This window comes from Triturus cristatus, chromosome 1_2, assembly GCF_964204655.1.
Source record: "Triturus cristatus chromosome 1_2, aTriCri1.1, whole genome shotgun sequence".
Taxonomy (NCBI): Eukaryota; Metazoa; Chordata; class Amphibia; order Caudata; family Salamandridae; genus Triturus; species Triturus cristatus.
In genome coordinates, this window is record NC_140580.1 from 753,960,868 (window position 1) to 753,984,704 (window position 23,837).

Sequence of the window (23,837 nt, forward strand, 5' to 3'; positions counted from 1 at the left end):
GTATTGTTGTGTTGCCGGTTCGCGTCGTCAGGCACTTCCGTTGTGGCGGATGCTGGCTTTGCTGGACACGCCCCCACCCCCTCGTAGTGACCAGGGCCTGGGGGTCAGGTATGTCCAGGGCATGTGTGCTGTGTGACTTTGGTGGGGGTTTTGTGGCCTGTCCCTGGTCCTGCCCCCCCCCTTTCCCCCCTCCCTTAGTTGTTCTGACCTTCTGCGGCGTCTGCGTCCGAACCTGTAGAGGAGGTCGACTGCTATGAGGGCCGGGATGACACGTAGGTTCGGGTCCATGTCTGTCCGTCGCGCACTCCTTGTTCGCGTCGTACTGATTTCCCGGCAGTTTTTGGCAGCCGGAAAATATTGTCCGTGCGGGATGACGTCGGTGCGAATCGTAATTCCTGGTTCGTGAATGGCAGGCTGCATGCGTCCCGACGTCACGTCGGCGCTTTCCCGGATCGCATTTGTATGTTTATTTTCGTCGGTCGGGGTTTTGTACGATTCGTACGGATATTGAGTTTCCGTGCGTAATTCCATGTTTGTATATTGTTACGACCGGGTACGCGTCGGACGGAGAATATGCTCCGTCCGACAGTTCGTACCCGGTTTTTACAGGATAATAATCGGCACCTAAGCCATTCCACAATTCAGCGTGACCAATTAGAGGCCCTACATATAGGGGGTTATTACGATGTAGGGCGGACGTACTGACGCGGAAATAGGACTTCAAGTCGGCGTTCCTGACTGCCTAATCACGGTGTGACTGAACACTGTTCAGTTGCATACTCCCATTCCTCTATGGGAGCTTGTGTTACGCCTGTAAACCGGATGTAACATAAGTTCCCATAGAGGAATGGGAGTCTGTGTTCACCCCTGCACCGAGTAGCAGGCCCCTCAGGGTGCCTGCCACACGGTGCAGGAATGAACAGGAGGCTACCATCGGTGGCCACTTGGCCCTTTGGGATTACGGGCAGGACTCCGACTGACAGACGGGCTCCTTGAGCCCATCAGAAGCCAGCTGGAATGACCGGCCAGTTGCGGTCGGAAATTAAACCGAGATGTGGCCCAGAAAGACTCCGAGCAACAGTCGTAGCCTTTCCATACCGCATCATATTAAGGCCCATAGTGTCTGTGGAGCAAATCTGATACAGGTCTGTGAACAAAAAATCAATGCATTGGTGTTTTCAAGAGGAAATGTTTCTATTCTATCGACATTGAATTGTGAAAAAGGTGCAAAATAAAGTTTTAGATTCAATTAAAAAAATGCTGACATTTGTATTGATTCGTTAATTTCCATTGCATTTGAAAATGCTATTTATAGTGCTGCAAACCAATATCCTTGAAAAAGGTTTTGCACACACATATGCTGTTCCAACTCTGGCCTTGGTGCTGCACCTTTTTAAAATATTGAGAGCTGCAAGTGCATGAAACTCCATTTAATTATAAAATTGGTTGCATTTCAGCATCCAATGAACAACTGGAATGCGCATTTCAGCATCCAATGAACAACTGGAATGCTGAACAGCACCTTTTTCAAGAAATACAAAGTTGTAGTGTGGAAACAAACAAAACATACTTTTCCGCCGCAAATTGCCACTCCTAAATTGTGGGTTTCATAAGAAGTCCATGATGCAATACTTAGCTCAAGAAGAACACACAGTACACCTTCATTAATCCCCCCCCCCACCTCCAAATATTTATCTAGCCAGGCAAAAGCATCTTAATAGGAAGTTTTTGTTGAAGCAGCATTTGTTATCGGTGTTTTCTCATAGCTGGGTTCGCCTTCCAGTAGTCTCCCGGCTAAGTGATTAATCTCCGTAATAAATGCAAATTATCATTAAAGAAAATGATTAACATCCTTGGACAGGCAAAGCCAGGATAGGTTCTTTGAGACTAAAGGATTCCTCTTCCAGAGATATAAAAACTCATTTAAAAAGGGTTTCATCTATTTGTTAAAGGAAAACACATGGACTAACAATCTCTTGGAAACTGCTCTCCTCCATCTTGAAAACTATGCCAATTTGTGAAAGCCTGGGCAGGAGCATCTCTGGGCGCAAGTGAGAAGAAGCGAGATAATAACACGCTCATGGAAAAACCAGAAGGCCTGGTGCCAGCTTTCTCTGCTAAAGAAGGTGAGACCATTCCATCCAGAAAGTAACCTCAGAATTAGTGTTCAAGCTCCCCCATTTTTGCATCAGGATTGAGGCAACACCCTCATCCATGACCTCCGCACTGGTACCCCTTTAAAAGCCTCCTACAGGTTTCACACACCACACCTCGTAGGGACATGAAGAAATATGGCACATGATCCCCACCTTGAAAAAACTCCACTGGCACCCCTTACTGGCCTGCACCATCTTCAAACCCACCTGCATCATACACAAGCAATTAGGCTTGGCAACCCTGTCTATCTGGCTAACATGCTCATCATACCTGGCAAACTATCTGACAATCTTCCTGGGAACCAGGCAGTATGAAAGGAAAGACTGTAGGATGTCAGTTTTTTAACACACAACAGGTACATACCTGTAAATGAACTGTACAAATATTTCAAAGGATAGCAAGTGGGAAAGCTTCAATCAGGTAAATTATTTGTAATTCTGACGAAGGATGGAAACATACATTTTAATAGGATCAAAACAAATCAAGACACTTTTTTGGGGGATGTGCAATTTGATACGTTTTTGCTGAAACCCGATTTCAACATATTATTGTTTGTGCTCATTATCCAGCGGCGGCCAGCACAGGTAAACGCGGTGAGCAGTAGGGCGTGGGCGGGGTGGGAAGTGAACAGACGACGGAATAGGTATGATTAAATAAATAAATAATACCTATTCCGTCATCTGTTGGCTTCCCCCCTGCCGCACCCTGCCCCACCCCACGGCCCCACTGCGCTTACCTGAGCCGCCGCCGCAGTCATTATTGTATCAGTAAAGCTATATGTCAGTGCAAATGTTGTGGCCACTTCAAAGGCAAATGTGCAGTCTGTAAATGACAGTGCATTACCACACCATGCTTTAGTAATATGTTTGCGACAGTGTACTTTAAAATGCACCACCGACTACATACCACACCCTTACCACTTTCCCGCTGAATTGGAGCTGCTCATTTGCTATTCTTGTTCTCCGTGTGACGCTTGGATTTTTCACAATTCCTGTGACTTCAATGATGCAGTTTTGATGGCAGAACCCACACTCCAAAGATTGCTACAGCAGCTTTGCTCCAGGGACACCAACGGCAAAACACCATCAGACTGGAGACAAAGAAGTTCAAAAAACAAGACAAGAGAAGCACTTCTTCTTTTAAACCAGAATCTGGAACAACATCCCCATCAGATCTTCCCCAGTTCTAATCCAATAAAGGAAAGAGCTGAAGACACACCTCTTTAAGATGACTATATGACAATGCAGTTACATCCCACTCATGCTTATGGAAACAAAACAAGCTATCCACCAATCACTAGTTGATTGTGTCTTTTGCCTTTGACCCTCCCCAGCACTCAAGGTCAGACTGGGAGAAAAATAGGCCCCAAAATAAAAGTAGTCCTCATTAAAGGACCGGATAGCTACAATAGGGGCCTATATTTGCAAATTTGGCCAGTTTTGAATTTAGAAAGACCTGCTGTAAATGTTCTTTTCAAGGTATGGCAGGCTGCGTGCATTTGTGCCTGCTTAAGGCAATGATTGCAGTGATCTCAGGGAAATCAACAGTAAAATCTTGCTCATTTTAGCCTAAACAGGTGCACAAATGCTCAAATAAATGGCCCACGCATAGACTTTCAGATCACACTTTCGGCACTGCCAGATTGCCTCACAGGCCAGTGCAACCCTGACTGCAATCCACCATCTTTCACTTAGATTTGCAGTTTTAGGACATGTTTAGATACTGTGAACACTACAGTGTTTCAAAGGAACGAAGAGATGCCGCACTGGGCTCTTTATTGTGAGCATTAAAAAATGAAAAGAGCCATTAGACAGGCTAGTGGGTTCTGCACTGTGAGCACTGAGGCATTTTAAAGCGCTATTGCACGTGGGCACCAGAAGGTTTCATAGGAGTCTTGGAGTTGGTACAGTCCAATTTCACCTGCAATATTAAGTACTTCGGGGCAGATTTATGTTCCCTGGCGCATCCCTGCAAATCAGCATGGATGCGCCACGGAAGATGCGTCACGCAAGTTTGCCCTTGCGCCACCGCAGATGCGCCGCATTTACAATGCGGGGCATTGTGGCGCAAGGACAAGCAGATGCGTGACGTATCTGCCGGCGTAAGGTTGGCGCAGTGCTGAAGTTGTGTCGCAAGCGCGACGCAACTTTAGCACTGTTCCAACCTACCCCATACCTAACATGGTGTGTCAAGCCTTTACGCCTGCTTCAAGCAGGCGCAGGGTTTTGACGCCTCAGCGTTGGGAAAGTGACTCAGTGAAATCTATAAGATTTCACTGAGTCACTTTTCAGGGGCGGTCCTGCGGCGGAATGCCCCCCCTGTGTGGAAACGCCCACATGAAACCTGACGCAGGTTTTATGTGGCGCAGGGCTTTACACCGTGACGCATCTCCATGGATGCGTCACGATGTAAATAGGGCGCAACGTGGCGCAGGGTTTACGCCGCCGCTGCGTCACAAAAGTGACGCAACGGCGGCGTAAAAGTGGCGCAACTCCAACATAGATCTGCCCCTTCATACGTAAGAAAAAAAAAACATGAAACAGGACAGGAGTCCACGCATTTTCTCGGCACCTAAGTGCTTCATAGATTTCTTGAGACGCTGCAGATACCCCTAAATGATGGTCATCATGGAAGCGTCCATGAGTCGTGAGCACTAAAGTGCTTCTTAAGAGTGTTGAAAGAGGTCGGTGACCCCTGCATTAAGGACACTGTGGAAGTGCCCCAGCATGGTGAGCACTAGAGCGTATCAGGTCCCCACGTTGTAATACTCAAGGAGCCGTGGTACAAGTCATGAACTGCTGCGTCGTAAGCAGTAGCCCGCAGTCAATGGATTTACAGCCGCCTTGTGAGTCTGAGCTACGTATATTCCAGTCCCAAAACGAGGCGGTAGTGTCACCATGGTACTGGAAACGCCACTCACCGATGCCGCAACCCCTCTGGCTGACTGGCTCGCGCTCAGCGACTGGGCGGAATGAAAGCACCTATGCATCATCCATAAGATAAATAAACAGCCACACAATGCTGGCGCTGCCGGGCCATGATGCTCGTGGGGAATGTGCCCCCGGGGAGGGCTCCCGTCCCGACTCTGCAAACACAGACAGCAGGAAACAAAACACATCCAGGAGACAGGGCTGGGGAGCAGGCCCCGGGGGCAGCGTGAAACCAGAGGCGGGGAGGTCTACTGAGCCCCGGGGAGGCATAGTGTAGAGACTCAGCGGGGTAGTGAGTAATAAATAGGGGCACGGAGGAGGTGGGGGAGGAGGGAGAACGAGAGAGAAAGAAGGATGTGTGAAGGCTTGGGTATGAGAGAGTAATGGGAAAAGAGAGGAAGGGAGAGGCGGGTGGATATTGAGGAGGAGGAAGACACGGAAAGGAGAAAGGAGTGGAGCATGAAGAGAAGGGAAACATTAAAAAATTAACAGGATGATGAGATCGAACGCAGCGGTTGGGGTATGGAGCTGAAGGAGAGAGAAAAAGAAGAGGCGGGATCCATGGGTGAAAGGATGAACAAAGACAGAGGAGAAGCATTGAATGAAGTGATGGAAATGGCTGGCCCGGGCAGAAGGGGCGCGTGCCAATGAAGAGCTGATGAACGGGCAGAAGGGGCGCGTTGATGAACATAGACAGGTACTAAGGGGAGTGGGCCACGGGGGGAGGAAGAGATTGTGAGGGACACGAATTGGAGCAAGCATTGGCAAATCCAATAGTTCTTGACTTTGCCAATTGCTTTTGGTGGTGCTCTACATCACTGGGACCCTCTGCAACATCGTCAAAAAAAATAAGCCAAGGCAGTTGCATCATTCCTCTGATGGACGCACGAACACAAGCGTGCACCAGCGGATAGACGGGATGCTGTTTGCTTTAATTTTTCTAGACTTTTTAGTGCAACGGGACAATCAGAATAAAAAGGCTGTGGTTGTTAGGGGGTGAAGGGTTTCGAAAGTGCAGATGGGGAGGGGAAGAGGAAAACAACATACGGAGGGCAGGGGGAGTAGTACAAGCGCAGCAGAAAACAACAAAGAAGCACACAGGCTAAAGAGAGCAACCTGGAACATGGTGAGGAAGCGAGAGAAGCACAGAGATGAGAGACAGTGGATGCAGAGTGAGAACAACTCAGAGCTGAATGGGGGAGAAACGCACGCAGGGGAGACATATGAAAAACACATGCACTCATGGACTGCTTAAGCAAATAGAAACAAGAGACAGCACTGTGCTAGGGGGAAACGCAGAGGGACGAGGAAAAGCTAAACAGAGTGGGATGGGTAGAGAGAGGGGCACACAAGCAAGACAACCGGAAAACACATGCTCTCGCATGGATTGTTTAATCAAAATAAAAAAAAGTAGTTCCCTGAAAGTGAGCAGTTAAGGACACAAGTCAAGAGGAAACACTCTAAGGGGAGGGACAAAAAACAAGATGGACGCAGCAAGCCATCAAATAAGCAGCAGGCAAATGAGAGTAACAGAAAAGCCAACGAATGGAAAACAAAGGGCAGGGATTAAGTCCACTGTAAGATCTTGGAAAGCTGACAATAGGTCTTTTGCAACCAGACAGTTTACGCTGTGTGGTTGGCTTGACCAAATTAAGGGGGATATTCTCAAGAACATGTGATAACCATTGCAAAAGTTACTTAAAGCAATCCCCAACATCGCAGTCTATCGCTGGAAACTTACGCCGTGTTAACCAAGTATTCACAACACGGCGGTACCATGCGATAGTCACCAGATAACGCGTCAAATGGCCGCATTAAAATCAACGCCACGCCGCAAAAATGCAATACACGAACGCGAAAAAAGCTGTGATGAGACAAAGCGCGATACAAAAAGCTGCGAAACCATCAGCAGGCCTGCAAGTCCCACGCGTTTGGAGGGAAAATGCACTATAAAAGCAGAACAAGAACAACACACCAGAAACAATCCAAAGTGAGCAGCAACATGGATGCGCCCTGACCAAGCGCAGAGGCCAACGCAAACCCCACAAGCCCCACAGACCACCAGCAAAGTACAACGGAGTCGGGGAAGGCCAGGGAGAAGAGGGAGAGGAAGACAGGGTGCAGTCTGCAGGAAAACAAGACCACCGTCACAGAGATAACACAACACAACCATCAACTGACCCACAATCAGACTACCTTGAATGCAGCCAGAGTGTCGAGGAGGCCAATGGAGGAGGCCAAGAGGCGCTGGCATGACGTGAAAACCTAAACTAGGCACAAAGACGCCGCCAACAGGAAGGCAGCAACGGCGACAGGAGGTGGGAGTCCTGCGCCACAAGAGGAGCTGGAGGAAATGGAGGCCAGTCATCAGTGTGGAGATGGTGCAAGGAGGTGGGAGTACAGACACAGCTCGAGAGGGCCTGACACGACAACAACAGGGTGAGTAATGACCAGGGGCTGGGGGACGGGGGAGATGGGCAAAATGGCACACATGCACAAATAAGTATAGCACACTGCACACCCACAATGACCCAGGATCATGTCCCTCATCCATGTGGCACACTGCAGCACATACACATAGCAATCACAGCACATCCCATGACAATGTGGCACCAAGTGCAACACCGACACTGCAGAACAGGGCACACAACTGGGTCCACTCATGCGCAGAAACAGGCCAATCACATTTGACTGAGCAGGGAACTGTGAGATGCATATGTATGGGTACAACCTCACATCAGTCATGTAGTCCAAATGTCCACTCTCCCACCTCAAATTGCCAGCACCACCCAAACAGTCACAATGTACATTGTCACACAGTCTGCATGTCAACAAGAACAATGCGCCAACATACATGTCAACACAATGTCAACAGGCATCTCCCCTTCACATTGCAGAGGGACAAACAACACCTCCAGCAGGTTAGACCAGACAACCCATTAGTAATGCCGGAGACGACCACCACACCTTCAACACCGACGCCCTACAACAGCTTATGGCCATCTCAGGAAACCCACCCCCAGGAGCAGGGCAGCCAAGCTACACAGAGGAGACCACAGCCCCTGCACAGACCACACAGCAGGAAGCACCCGCCTCCATGGCTGGCTCCCAACACTTCACCGAGGCACATATTGCATTCCAATGCCAGGTGTCAGAATGCCAAAAGGAGGTGGCTGAACAGGTGCGAGTGGGGTCAGAGCTCATGAACGCCAAACTGGACCACATACGTGGGTGTCTAAGTCCCATCAGGGACCACCTACACCCCACAAAGGAGACCCACACTGTGACAGAGACACATGCAGATGGACATTCCCAGTACAGAACCACGCCCAGGGGCACGCACAAATCAGTCACACACCCACGTTGGCTCTGCGTACGATGGCCCAGTCCACTCCGTTTTCGAATTGAGTGGGTCATGACAAAGCTACATGTCCAAGCTCTGACCCGCTGCCTGTGGTGACATGTCTGCGTCCGCTGTACACAGCACAATGTAATGTCATAGGGCCCTAGGCCCTCATGCCTACAACAAGACCACAGGGACACACACATATATCATGTTGAACTGGCTACGGGCATGTGCGCCCAGCCCCTTTATTGGCAGGGCCACATGTACGCCTGTACTGGATGTGTGTGGGGTGAGTATAAGCCAGCCCGCACAGAGTGCTTGGTGCTGGCAACAACTTGAACAGTGGACACCAGTGCAATGGAAACAGACAACACCTGCATAACAAAGTCAACTGCTGAGCAACATGGAGGGAGTCGGAGCAAGTACAGAGGTCACCCAACATAGAAACAGAAGTGTCCGTGAGTTGCAGTGCACTGAGGTTGGTGCACTAGAGATGAGCGCGCTCATGTGAAGAAAATGTCTAGGATTGTGTCCCTTCGGGTCATTCCTGATGCAGATGCAGTGGTCAGCAGTGGGCCACAGCCACGTGTCGTAGGCTCGTGATGCACAGAGTCAGTGACACCAGGGCAGTTGTCAGTAGTGTTCGATCACCTCCGTAACGATGATCCTTTTTTCCTCCCAAATGCAACTCGTCATCCTCTTACATCTCTCCTTGCATGCAATGATATGTACTCTTCCTTTGAATAATCGATGTCCAGTTCCAATTCTGTGACCTACTTGTGCATAGCGTAGGCCGAGGGCAGTAGTCGGCGTGGGCCCACAGAATCTTGCGGTTGTGATGTACGACTAAGACCTGGTGGCACCACATTGAAGGGTGTATAGTGACATACACTCAGTCATAATTAATGTGCTCTGCCATGGTGTAATCAAGACTCAGTTCCAAATGTGTGACCTACTTGTCCGCTGTGCATGTCGTCGGAATACGTCAATGGGAAAGGAGTACTGCGGGTCTGTGGTGCAGAGGCTGTGATGGTCTGAGGTGGCTGCCAGAGTCACAGGCCTCGGGCTTGGAGATTGTACCAGCACGTGGGGGCCCTCTTCGACACATGCCGGTGTCGGCAGTTGGGCATTGAGGCCTGGGTGCGCAGGGGCGGGCAGGACTGGTTTGGGGACCAGCATTCCGGGGTGCAGCAGGCACACATGATCGCTGGCAACACCGCTCACGGTGTCGGACGTGTGGCGGGGTGAGAGGCGGCGCCCTGGCAGAGACGTTGGGCATTCTGGAAGAGGACCACACCCAGAGTCACGTGCCTTTTATTCACACCCCTAAGCTGGCCTGGCGTACGTCGGGACAGCCCACTCCACTCACGCTTACGGGGGGGATGTAACAAGCTACATTTCCGCGATCTTCCCCACTGGCTGGGGTGACATGGTTGCGTCCACTGTCCATTACACTCCAAACACCAGCTGTGTGTGTCGGCATGGATATGTGTGTGGTCTGCATATTGCAGTCTGGCTGGCACATCCACACCACACTTAGTAGAGTCTCATTTATCAGTCACTTGTCTCCTTCGCACATGCCTTCCGACATTCTGCTATTGTGTGGCCGAGGTGCCATGCCATTGATGGTTAATGTACATGGCTGGCCCAGGTTCCCACAGTGAGTTGTGCTGTCCTGTCTGGTGGGTGTGCATGTTGTATGTGAGCCTCTGACGTGAGCATTTTTCTGTGTTGTGTGTTGCATGATTGTGGGGATGAGGTGTGTGGTGTGTGCATTTGATATTGGCCAACGAGCAGTGCATTTCCGTGGGTGTCCTCCTGGTGGCGTATGTTGATGATGGACTGTCGGAAGGTGTAGGAATGATGCACACTGCCTGGGTGTTTTGCGGCGGTGTTGGCAGAGATTCCCTGATGTTCCACTATTGCCTGAACATTGGTGGGATACGTGCGCTTTCTTTTGCGCTTATTGTGTGCAGTGTTGCCAGAGGGAACAAGTAGGACATGTGTGTAGTCAATTGCGCCTGACACGTGTGGGAAGCCAGCTGTGGCGTACACGCCTTGCTTGGTCTTTGGCTGTTCCTGTGCAGTGTGTGGGAAGTATAGATAGTGAGATACCAAGCTGATGGTGTCATCATTGGATTGCCCTGGCTGTGTGATTCCTCCATCTCAGGTGGATTTTGGTTGGAGGGTACCAGAGGCTAGCACCTGCAGAATGGCCAGCAGCTTTGTCTGAGGTGGGATGTTGGTTGTCCTCTGTGTTGGTACCATCAGCCTGTGGGCAATGGTGGTCAGGATGCGGATGAGGGTTGTCCCTTTGGGCATGTAGTGGGCAATGACATTCTCTGGTGTTGGGTCTGTGAGTTTGGTGCATTTTCAGAGGGTCGCTGTCTTTTTATGCACTGCCTCAGTGTTGGTCCGGGGGGGAGGGCGGTGGGTGTCTGGGGGAAGTGTGGTCCTGGGGGTGGTGGCAGTGGGTGTTGTGGCCCTCTTGGCTGTCCTGCCCGCATGTTCAGTGGCTCCATGGCATCTATTGATCTTCAGGGGTGGCTCTGGGCTGGGCTCCCTTTTGTGGTGCAGGCTGCAGTCCGACTTTACACCAGGTCAGAGCAGGTGTTAGTTTCCTGCTGCTAACGCGCCTTATCGCTTGTTTTGGGATGTTATCGCCGATCTGGCTGGTCGTTGAGAATGTTGCGGTGTGGTGTTGTTGCGGCTTTTTCCTCTGGAACGCCTACTCTGCATCTCATTAGCGATAGTTGCCGGGGTCATCTGTGGCAATGTTTTTTGCGGCTGCTATCGCGGTTAAACTGGTACTATGGGCTGTTAGCACCGGCTTGTGAATGGGGTGATACATTTAACGTGACTTTGGCTGCGATAAAGTGCTGTTAACTCTGCGATTGCTCCTTGAGAATATGCTCCTAAGAGTAGGAAGGGGGTTATGTGAGAACGGAGTGCCACAATGGAGGCTGTGGCGGTGAGGATGAAGTGGTGATGAAGAAGAACAGGTGGCAATGAGAGGCCATTTTAGGAGAGGGAAGCAGATGAAATAGCAATCATCAGAAAGTAAGAATGAAGAGTTAAAGGGGAGGAGGATGTGTGTTTGGAGGAAAGGGAAGCAGCAGGAAAAGAAATTGAGAATTATGGAACGATATGAAGGATGGAAGGATAGAGCTGAGGGGTAAATTATGAGAAAGATAGATAAGGGGGGCTAGAGGAAGGGTACAGATAGAGGAGGGTGATATGGAAATGAGTGACAGACAAGCAGTGAGGGGTGAGTGTGAGGAGAAAGGGATGGAGAGGGAGATCGGAGAGATGGAAGCAACGAAGGTATGGGGCATGAGAGAATAATAAAAACATGGGGCAAGAATGAGAGCTGTGGAGGACAGTGCCAGGCCCATTCTGAAGTACTGTGCAATATCAGTATTTACTACTGGAGATTCTCCTTCTGTTCCATCGTCCAGGGCAGCGGTGGGCCGTTCAGGGAAGCGCGGTGGGGCAGGGCAGGCAGTGGCAGGTGGGGAAGCTGACAGAAGGTGGAATAGGTATTATTTATTTATTTAATCAAACCTATTCAGTTGTCTGTCGACTTCCCCCCTCCCACTCCGCCCTGCCCCTGCCCTGCCCCACCGTATTTACCTGTGCCGGCCGCTGCTGGTCCAGGGTACTGTTGTTTGAAAAAGTTACCTAAGATTGCTTTAGGTTCTCTGATACCTCAGCTGCAGCCCTGGTCAAGCAGTTAAGTCTTACGCCCGCAAGTGGTGACGGGCTATATCCAGATTTCCATTTGGGAGCCTCTTCGGACATCACCTCCTTGTCCAAAACCTCCAAATGCTTCTTCTGGTGCTCCTAACTCCTACAGATTCCTCATTTTGGATGCCTCCTGGCTGCAGCATATCAAGCACTGTCCCGGGAAGCGGGCCAGAAAACATTTTAAGTGTAGACAATCTGCTGCTTTAACTCTAAACGCAAGACTTCTCAACAGAGAGTGCACTGTTATTAGGATAAGCTAAGGAGGAGCCCTGGGTAGGTCACCCAAGCCTTTTAATGTGGCCCAGAACCCTTGTAAAACAGCCTTTCTTTTACTTCACCGTAATCCTGTCCTCCCGCCTTAGAGGTCCAACAGCAGCAGTATTCTGGTTTATTGTCAGGCTGTTTCCTGCACTAGTCCCTGGGGTCACCGGACTTGGTTCCCATCCCTTCTGCTATACTAAGAGCCAGTTTCATGGGAGAGAAGCCAGGGTCTGTCACTCACCCGGTCTATAAAAAGGGTTCGAAATGCGGGAATGATATGGGGTATTAATGTGCTGGCAGGCACTGGTGACATCTTTTAGCTGGGGCAGGTCTACCATGTCCTGGAACAAGAGCCCAGCTGCCAATCTGCCTTCTATATTTATGGAAAGTTGTATGTGGCACAGCAGCCCATCATCACCTCCCAGGCTGGCACAGGCTACACCAACATTCTCAATGAAACAATTCATGGTCCTTTGCCTAGCAGCAATACAGCACTCTGATCAGGACATCCAACTACCTAACACAATGTGGAGATTTTACAACACAACAGTGTAGGGCTCAGACAAACTAATAATGGCTTCTGAAGAATGTAGGTTAGCTGCTAGAAAAGACACAGAAAAAACACAGCCACACTCTCCAAGATTGTTACACTTCACACAAATCGACACGAACAGCACAGCCACAAAAGTAGGGCGAGCTGTTTGAGCAGAAACAAAACAAACCGACGCACAGCCTCACGTGGATAAGGTAACTACTGCGCAAACACACTTTAATGGAGAAGCTGTTCTTAAATAGACACATCAACAGTACAGACGCAGTCCACAGGATAGCTACACCACACAAAAACGCTCATCACACTAATACACAGAGGGGCTTATTTACAAGTGCATTGCGCCGCCAGTGCATCACTTTTTTTGCCGCACAGGCGGCGCAATGGGCTTGCCTATATTTACAAGATCAAGTAAGTCACCCTGCGTGACTTTTAATGGCCTTGTAAATATGGGCCTGTTTCATGCATTAATCTGCATGAAAGGGGTGTTCCATGGGTGTTGCTTTGGGGGTTCTCAGGTAACATCCATGGAACTTGACGTGTTCCCAAATTTACAATGTAAAACTGGGAAAGTGTCAGAATACCTTGCCTTCCCAGGGCTGGCATAGGAATGCAACAAGGACAAATACTTTTATTTTTCCTCGTTTTTTCCCTCTTTCTATGCGTGCTGCATTCTACAGCACGCATAGAAAGAGGAAAATGCCATTAATGATTATTTTTGTGCAGGAAAGTTTCCCTTCCTGCACAAAAACAATCATCTCTGCAGCGCAGGACCACTTGTAAAATGACGCAAGTGTGCCAGCGCTGGCGCATGGCAGTCAATTGTGCACCAGTGCAGGGGAAAGCACACAGATGCATCGTATTGTTGTTAATACAACGCATCCCTGTGCTTTGAAAATTAAGCAGCACGGTGCGGCTAAATGGCTTAAGGCACAGCACTGTGTCATTTACTTGTAGATCAGGCCCTAATACTTTAACGTGCAGGAGGGATACATAGAACCGCTACATGAATAAATGAAAACACAAAAGCTGCCCTGGAGAATTTTGTTTGGGGCCATTCAGACTTCTATTGTTTTTAACGTTCTTTAGTAGCCACAAGGCTAAATGCCCAGCGATTTACAAAACTTACAAACAAATTCATATATAAACATACAAAGACCGCAAGAAAGTTTCTCAAATACATGTTTTGCATTCATATTAAGCAGGCAATATGCTGGAGGTCTCTCCGCTTACAACTTACCTGTTTCATTGATGGTTCTGGGTTATTCTGAAGTGCTTAGTCTTCTGGGATAACAGGTGGCCTAGTGGGGTGATTGCACTCAAACTACTACATTTCAGGACTGATCCTCACCTGTGGCGGACGTTAGTTGCCAAAAGGACACTATGGGGTATATTTATTTAGTAACATGTTGAGCTGGGATGTGACGCAATTTGTCACAAAATATTTATTTGAAATTTACTTTCCAACGCAAAGCTTATTTTGAGTCTGAAAGTCAATCTGAAATTAATACAAAGCAGAGCCTAGTGCTGCTTGGCATAACTGTGCGTCGAGGGGGCATTCCATGGATGGTACATGGGCGTTCCCATGCACCCCTCCAGCTTTTTCTTAACGCAAACTATATCAACCAAAGATGTAGACAAGGTTTTGCATAAAAAAGAACACATTTTGACATTTGCATTCGAGAGGAGAATTTCTTTTATTTCTCCAGTCTTTTCTGGTTTTGTATGTGTGCAGCACTGCACAGCACACACAAAGTTGGAAAATTTTAAAGGTTAGGCATAGTATTTGGTACTGTAAGGGTACCCTTCCAGTACAGAACCTATGCTGGACATCACGCACATATCCTTGCTCTATGGTGCACATGTGTGTGTGTGTTGCTCTGGCGCCCTGATTGTGCCCCAGCACTGGGGGGAGAGCAGGAGAGTGCCCTATCTCTGTAGATGGTGGTGCTCTGCTTTTTTCCTCGTGCGCAGTTCATTGCAGTACGACAAATTTGGTTGTGCATTAAGATGCAAGATATTTTATATACTCCTTGGTGTAGCTTTTCTTTCCGGAAAGTGTTGGTGGCTTCCTTCTGCTTATCTGCTCATATTTATGTTTACTTAATATGATAATACCCCCATTTTTTGGCATTTACTAACTTTTCTGTTCTTAATGCAATTTTGGGAAATAATTTTGGCGTGAGGTTTTTTCAATTCTCATCTGGGGAATTCTTTAGGGGTTTCTTTGACAAACAACTGAAGCGGTCCTATCACACCTGGGTGTGGCTTTGTCCCTTGACATAAGAGTGCATTAGCACACGTTACACCTGATGGAATGCCTTTCTTTGTGCTTACTCTGATCTTCAACCCCACTAACGTATGGAGTCTAGTCGTTCCATCACCAACATTCACCGACCCTCTAATATTCAACAGACCCTGCTTCCCCCTTTAACATGCTCTGTACATTTGAGACCCTTCAGCCTTTCCCTCATGGCATCTCTTTGTTTGGGAGGGTGCCCAGAAAAGGGATTAGCGCCCAAACACAGCGCACCCAGCGTGTGCCCACTGTGATCATTATTTCCGCTGAGCCCAGTACAAATATTAACGTTATGATACTGAACTCTGGCTGGAAATTAATCCCGCCATTCCGCATGTGTAATGTTCTGCAGATGTTTTGGCAGCCTCACCACAACAGTTTTGTTAGTATTTTGATTGAAATCTACAGTTTAGCAACGCCTTTGCCAAAGGATTGAGGTTTCCCTGGATCTCTCCGCGCTTTTAATGGAATTGAATTTGATGGGCTGGAACTGTTTTACAGACGTCCGGCTTCCTTGGCGTGTATAACTTGTTCCCGCCTAGGCTGGTCCCAGAATGGCTTCAACAACCACTCAGGTTGGCAACATGTTGAACATACAACCGTCTACAGGTCATCACAGACCTCAAAGTTGCCAAGGTGATTGTGATCACACATCAGTTCATGAACATCACACCCACATCATGCAATTTATAAGATTCCTCAGAAGATGGCGGGTCAGCGGCACATATCTTCAGTCACTGATATGACCCACACAGCTGTTCACAAGTGCACACAGTCTACAACTAACAAGGTACATTAGAGAGATTTGCAGGCCCACCACACTATGGTCCAGACAAGCCAAACCTGTATGGAAAACAAATGGGAAGCACAGCCTGCAACCTTGTAAAATACCACAGGCTTTGAGGGAGCAGAGGTGCCCTCAAGAGTCTGAGGGGTTGCAAGACAATTTGTTTCTAACACATGAAGATTACAAACATGTAGATGTAGAGTTACTGGCGATAAGCATCTTACCAGGAAAGCTACAATGCTTGTGTTTGGATTATTTGTGTGCTACCCAATTGTGTGGTCTCTGCAGCATACCCTCTCTTGGACTGATCCGTGTGCGGCTGGACATCGACATGAGGTTGTATGTGCAGATGTGAAATATGTCAAATGACAATGCCGTTGTGGAATTTAAGTGTGTGCACTCCCAACTGATGTACACAATCTGGTATTGTCGTCCAACGCCACCCTAAAATAATGGAAGCACTCCATTGCTATACAGCTAGGTTTACTGTATAGGAATCTGGTGCTTTTGGAGAATGGTCATCCTTTTACGGTTCTAGGATTCTCATTATCTGTGGTGGAAGCGGTTGACTGAAACCCTATTGCAGATGGTTAGCCTAGCACCGATATAGACTCATGTATAGTATCACTGTCTCATTTATTGAGCCCAATGCACACTCTGCCCTCTGAAAGGACCAAATTCGCCACTGTGGAGCGTCTGGGATCTCTAATTGATACTATAACATCCTTCTGACCTGCATCTTGGAGTCCAGCATCAAGATTCAGAATTATTCAGTGTTGCTCTTTCATGACGGTAAGAACACTGTCCATTACTCTAACACCTATGGGAAGAAACCTGTTGGGGCTCTCTTTACATAGCACATGCCATATACCCAAGAACATCCCACTGCCTACTTCTCCCAAGAACAGCCTGAGAACATGCAGATTTGGGTATAGGTGTAGAGACCTCATAATCTCAGGTCGTTATTCAAAACGGGGCATTTGGATTTGATCACATCACACAGCATTCACATGATTTTGACAGCGAGGGGCTTATTTATAAGGCCTTGCGACAGTTTTGCACTTCCGTTGCGTCACTTTTGTGACACATCGGCAGCGTAAAACATGCCTCCTGGTGCGCCCTATTTACAAAGTGACGCATCTAAGCAGATGCGTCACTTTGTAATTCCCTGCGCTACATTATACCTGCGTCAGGTATAATGTATGCAGGGTGGGCGTTCCCACGTAAGTAAGCCTCGTAGATGTGATGCAGTGAAATCTACGACATTTCACTGCGCCACTTCTAGGGTGCAAATGCGTCAAAATGTTACGCCTGCCTCACAGCAGGCGTAAGACTGACGCAGGCCCTTTCACATGAGGCTTGCCCCATGTGAAAGGACACATTGCTGGAGTTGCGTCACTTTTGTGACACACTCCAGCAATGCATCACTTTTGCTCCTACAGATACGCCAGAAATACTGATGTATCTGTAACTCCTTGCGACATGATGCGTCATACAGTAAACATGACACATCCATCATGTCGCAAGGAGGGCGCACTGAGAAGTGACGCATTGCTGCTTTCACGCAGCGATGCGTCACTTCTCGTAAATGAGGCTGAGAGCCTCTGAAATTAACATAGCCAGTTAGACATCGAGTCACCTATTCCTAACTACTTCCCCATGAATAATATTCTGTGTGCTCATGGTTGGTCTACCACACGGGCCCCCATGGCACCCCAATTATTTTTGATGGGGGCCGTCTGAAGTGCCCCCTCCTCCAAGTCCGATCAATTCCCTCTTATGCAAAGTTAGGACCCTAAATCATGCAGGAGGCCTGCCCATACAAAAGCAACCTTACCTGGGGCACCCCCATTTTGTTTCATTACCATAGATTCTAATCTGTGCTATTCTTATGGGGTAAACTGTGTCTTCATTTTGATCTATATTCAATTAAATTTCAGAATATCAATAACCAAAAAAACACTTTACTGAATCACATTGTCAAGGTACATACATACAAGGTTAAGTATAGTAAATCTATATCAGTATTACTGGCACAATTGGTTGAGTACAGTCTTGATCAATCAAACATAATTAAACAATGTCAAACTAGATACATTATTATTCATATTACATGTAATAACCTTTATTATGTCTGTACTATATCTAATTTCCCTCCTTCTGAAACGGTTAGGATCACTGCAATGAATAACCACAATCAAAATGATCCTCTTAACAAAATGTTCTAATGTTATTTTTTGTTACTCTTGTTTCTAACCTGTTGTGTGGTTCAGTGTTATTTATAGCTTCTGTTGGTACACCAGAATGACAAAGCTCATGTTTAATTTTGAATATTCGCAAATGTTATAAAACAAGATTGTGGCTTTGAAATTAATTGAATTTGCAGACATAAATCATTGAAATACAACCCTTTTGCTTATGAATGATGCTTATTTATCTATTATCGATCGGACCTGATATTCAATAAATGTTCATATCACACTTTCAAGTTACAATTCTTTAGAACTTGTACATCTAACATTACAGAAGTCTGTGGGATTTCAGATTTTGTTGCAGTATATTACCGAATATTTAATGCCTGAAATTGTAGTATTGGTCAATCAATAACATCAGAATATGAAATACCAATATATTGGTCCCAATTTTAGGATGTTCCCCCTTATTTGCTAAATTCTCAAAATAGTTTGAGTTTGGTACCAGTGACATTTGGTTGCAAACTAATTTGTGGGAGTCAGTAAGGCCTTGTGTACTAAGATGTACTAAGCACCTGGCCTTAAAGTAGATTCTTAGTGTAATATCTAGACAATGCAGTGATACCAGCACAGGAAAGACATGGACAGATATGTGCAGTCCTTCTGAGGCATAATTCATCATTCTGGATTGTTAGAGTCGCTTAAAACCGCCATTGACCCAATAATATATGTACTGTGCTTGCAGTCTAAGTCGGTCTGAGTGAATGCACTGAAGGTTATGATGCACAATTATAGGGTCCAGAAATGGGACAATGGCTTTGAAAATTCTAAGGTAATTATATTACGTAATGGAGGTTTCCACTGCTAATGGCTAGATGCCACCCTGGGCCCTCAACATCAATGTGATGCTTGGCTCGCCAGTAGCCTTTCCACTGTCTGTGAGCAGTGCTCTGACCTCCACACACAGTATATGGTAGAAAGCATTTCTGTACCCAGAAGATCTTCACTAACTAAAGCTGGAAAATTAGTACACTGTGGCTTTTCGCTCTGCATTTTCCTATCAGGTGCCCAGCCCCCATGGGTTAGCTAGCAGCAACATATGGGCTGTTGTTCTGCTGTACACATACATAAGTTTGTGGGCAAAACCCTCCATGTACTGGGTCCATTTTTCGTTAATCACCTCCTCCATCAACTCAGTTTTGAAGACAATTCTAATTTTGTTTTTTTTAATTGTGATTTTTATTAAACAATGTTTGGATGAAAAGACAAACCAAAACATACATGCAGAAGACACACTAGCTTGCAATAAATGAAACATTGAAAAACACTCTGGGGCAGCTCTTCAGTGCATGGGCCTGCCAATCTGCTCTGCCCAAGAGCAGAAAAAATAGGTATGGGACCTCTTTCTTGGGCAGGGTACACCCTATCTGTCCCTACTCTCGCTTACCTGGGAGTCCCTTCTGTTTCCTAAAGAAGCAGGTCCAATGGCAAAATGGTGGGGCTCAAGAGGGTGCTTATTCGATCCTTCTCCCTTTCTTCAGTCAAATTCATATTTCAATTATGAGTACTATAAGTGATTAACTGGAAATGAACATTGGCTCTCAATTGGTCAAGTGATTGACATTTGCTGCCACAAAACAGCAGTTCCTGGCAGAAAATTAAAAAAAAGGTTTGGCAGAGACAAAAGGTATGGCCTTTTATTTCTGACAGTGCCTGTTTTGCTTTGTCATTGGCTAAAAGCACAAATATATTTGGTCTCAAAAAGCACCCCTGCCATAGGAGTTCCTGGCACGGAATGGAACTACTTTATGTGTGAGTCTGCTCCTTGTGAAAAGCAGAATGCTGTCAATCACAGTGACGTTAGCCAGTGGGTGAAATGGGTTGACCCACTGCCCTACCCTGAATGATGTAATGGCTGGAAGACAAATGTAAATGACACAATAATAGACCAATGGATGAACAGGCTTGCTGAAAGCGCCCAAAAGCACATTATACATATAATTTTACTAAAATCAAACGTTATTGGACAATACCAAACGTAGAAAAGACAACATGGAACACCCGTATAATGTTTTATCATTTAAAACACAAAACCCGCGGGGTGGGTTATGTAATCCAACAAACTGCTATGGGAATATAGTCTGGGATATGTAGAGGGCATAAGGTCGAATTGAGTGGTTGGAGACTGAATGGGAGAAATTGAGGATGAGGTCTTGGGAAGGCAATACAGCCAGGCTCCAGATGTTAGAATAATATGCATCCGAATGGGTTTTTTTGGCGCGCATTGTAAAAGAGTCACTCTTCTTTACTGAACATGTGTAGAACCAGGGCGGGCTCTAGCGCTGTGCGATCAGCGCCACCTCACCGGGAGCTGACTTGGGGGTAGGGGCGCCCTGTTTGCAAGTATATTTTCGTTTTAAAAGCACCTGCTGCCTCGTTTCTTGCTTCCAGCAATTTTCAGCCATCAATAAAAATGTCAAGACCACTCAATTGATTAATGTTCCTGCTGGAGAGAGATAGAAGGTTTGTCTAGTGGACGTTTTTTAACTCATTGTTAGACAGTGCAGTGGGTTAATGTGCTTGCTGCAAAGAATGTGTGCCATGCAGATCACAAAGTGCATATAATGTAAATAGGTCAGTGGGTTACTGCTTGTACCCCAGGCATCCTTTAGTTACTTGCAGTTTATAATTTAACATCCTAATATAGCACAGTGAGCAATTAACTGTCATCAAAGAGCTGCATGCAAACTCCAAAATATATATTAGAGCTATATGTCTTTTTGCCCTGTCTTTCATTATCCTAAACCCGCAAAAAGGGTTCATTTGGGTACAAATCAATTCTTATTATTAAAGAGACCCCTAACAATGACGTTATATTTTAAATTCTGAATCTGTGCTTTTCCAGACCATGGACTCTTAAACTATACTGGCTACCAGTAAAGATGACCTGACTCCTACACCTTGCAGTCCTCTGTCTTATGTAACATTTCCTATACACTGATTTACACAGGTATGATTGTCTCTGTGCCAATGTGATTGTGATTTAAAGTGCTCTGACACCCTACACTGGTATGAGTGGCACTATAAAACTAAATCAGTCTGAGAGAGAGTGGTTATAAAGATTTGAGCACTGTTAAATAGTGGAAGTGAGGGAATCTGTGTTAGATGTGTTTATTGGGGGGGCAGTGGTCAAAGTGGGCGGGATCGGCAGGGCACGGCGTTCCCCTACTTCTTCAATTCCAGGGATTCCGTACCCCTACTTTATTTTGAAATTGTGTCCCAGGACGCAAGAAATCCTGGCGTTCGAGGACGGGCGGCAGAGAAGTAACAAAACTCTGTCTTTTCCTTCTGGCCCAGAGAAGAAAAATACAGTGTCCACTTCTGCTCTGCCGCTTCAGCTGCACCCCCCCCCCCACTCTTTCCTTCTTCCCTCTCTTTCTGTCTAGCAGTTCTTCTCTTACTGAAAACCGAGACTTCAAGACGGGGTTTTCACTCTCTTTCCTCTCCTTTCTTTTATTTGCTCCCCTGTGAAATGGATCCAAAAAAGAAAAACATTTTTGCTAAAAATGTCGTATTTTAATTCCAAAGTGCAGCATCTGGAATAAAAGGTTAAAAATATGAAAAATAACAAAATAAATTAAGACAGAGTGGTAGGAAACTGGCCAGATTAATTTTATTTACACCCAAACACATTAGCGCCACTTTTACAGAGTTTGTCAGTGAAGTGCTATTTTTGTTTTCTTGTCTTTGTTTTCCCTGGGCTTGCAATTAGTGCACCAATCCTGGAGGTACTGCAAAGTGTGGATTGGAAAACAAAATGTGTACTGTGGCTCTACGTCCAGGGATGTGGTCTTTTTACCATACTGCTTATGTTTTGTAAGGATATAAGCAATGGACATTGAAATGGGTCCATTCAGGGCCCTGTAGTCATGTTCTTAACTTTTCAGGCAAAAACACTCACTGATTTCTGAATAGTGAGTGTAAATGCGTTAAGGTAACCATGTTGTTCCTGCTTACATTTCACATGGTTTGCTAAATTTTGCATTCCCTATGAGGGTTTGCTTTTTCCAGGATGTTGTTACTTTTTTTTGTAGGCCGCATATTGCTCTTGTCTAGTGCGTCATTTAAATTGAGCCGCATCCAGGTGTTTATAGCCCGCATCAATTGGGTTGTAGTTGAAGGCAGTGTGAGTTTTTCTCATTGGGGCAGTATGGTGTTCAGTGGGGGAGAGGATGTGGCACTATGGCCCGAGCTACTGAATTTGGAACTGGGGAACCAGGTTCAGCCTTAATAACCAGTCCACCTGACCACTCTCCTGAGGGATTACATTCCTATGCTAGACCTTAGAAGGCTGTGCAAGAGCTTAGAAGCCCTGGTGTCTTAGCACCAGCAGGTGGACCCTAGCAGTAGCAAGTGTTGGTTAACTTTCAAGGTTTGTCCACCACAATCCATACTGAAGTTCACCTCCAGTCTTGCAGACAGGCCTATGAAGCAGCATACCCTAGAGCGACAGTGACTCTGTCACTGAGGTCACAGGACACTTGAGAAGGGCCAGCTCTAGGGCAGTGCAACCGGTGTGACAGCACCGGTTGCTGACTTTGGATTGAGGCATTATGTTTGCAAGCATATTAAGGTTTTAAAAGCGCTTGCTGCCTCCTTCCTGGCCTCCAGCAATTTTCGGCAACAATAAAAATGTCATGATGACTCTGGTGTTTAATGTTCTTCCTAGAGAGAGATCATTTTGTCTAGTCGAAGTTTTGATTCATGGAAAGGTAGCTCAGAGGGTTAATGTGCCCGCTGCAAAGAACATGTACCATGCAGATTGTGAGAAGTTGGCCTGGTATATGCTGTCCACTAGTTATAGTGGGCACCTTGTACCAGTCCAAACAACCCTTATTGATGATAGGTTTAAAGACAACCTTTATTGAAAGCTATCCCTAGTGGTAGCTATGGAGAGCAGCCTTCAGGCTAAATCTTGAAGGAGTGTAAAGCAGCTTGGTTTACCAGATTATAACCTCTTGAATTACTAAATGAAAGGAGATCCACACAAGGTATATATAAAATATATGTATTTATTTCTAAACACTCACTACTAATCTCTTTATGAGATTAGAGTCCAAGATACACAATAATATAGTTCTAAAACAACAGTAAATAGCACAATATACAATGGGCCCTAGGGGCGGACCAAACCATATATTAAGAAAGTGGTATAAGAACCACGACTTGACTAGACACAGTGCCTAGAGCACGTAGAATTGCTGGGACCCCAAGGAACCACGAAAGGTAGTGACACAGGAGACCCATGGGGGACGCGTGCAGTGTGAGAACACAGGTGCGAGCCCCGTACTATTCTATGGGAAAGTGCCAGGAGCACTGGAGTACTGGAGTTACCTCACCCAGGGAAGCCGGGTGCATAGTTGTCAAATGGTGTCGGGAATCGTCGTTGATTTCAATGGCAATCTGCTGCAAAGTGCTGCTGCCGGGAAGGAGAAAAGTGTCCGGTGTGATCCAAGCCTGGATCGAAGATCAGAAGAACCTGAAAGCCGAGGGGACAGAGTCTGGGTC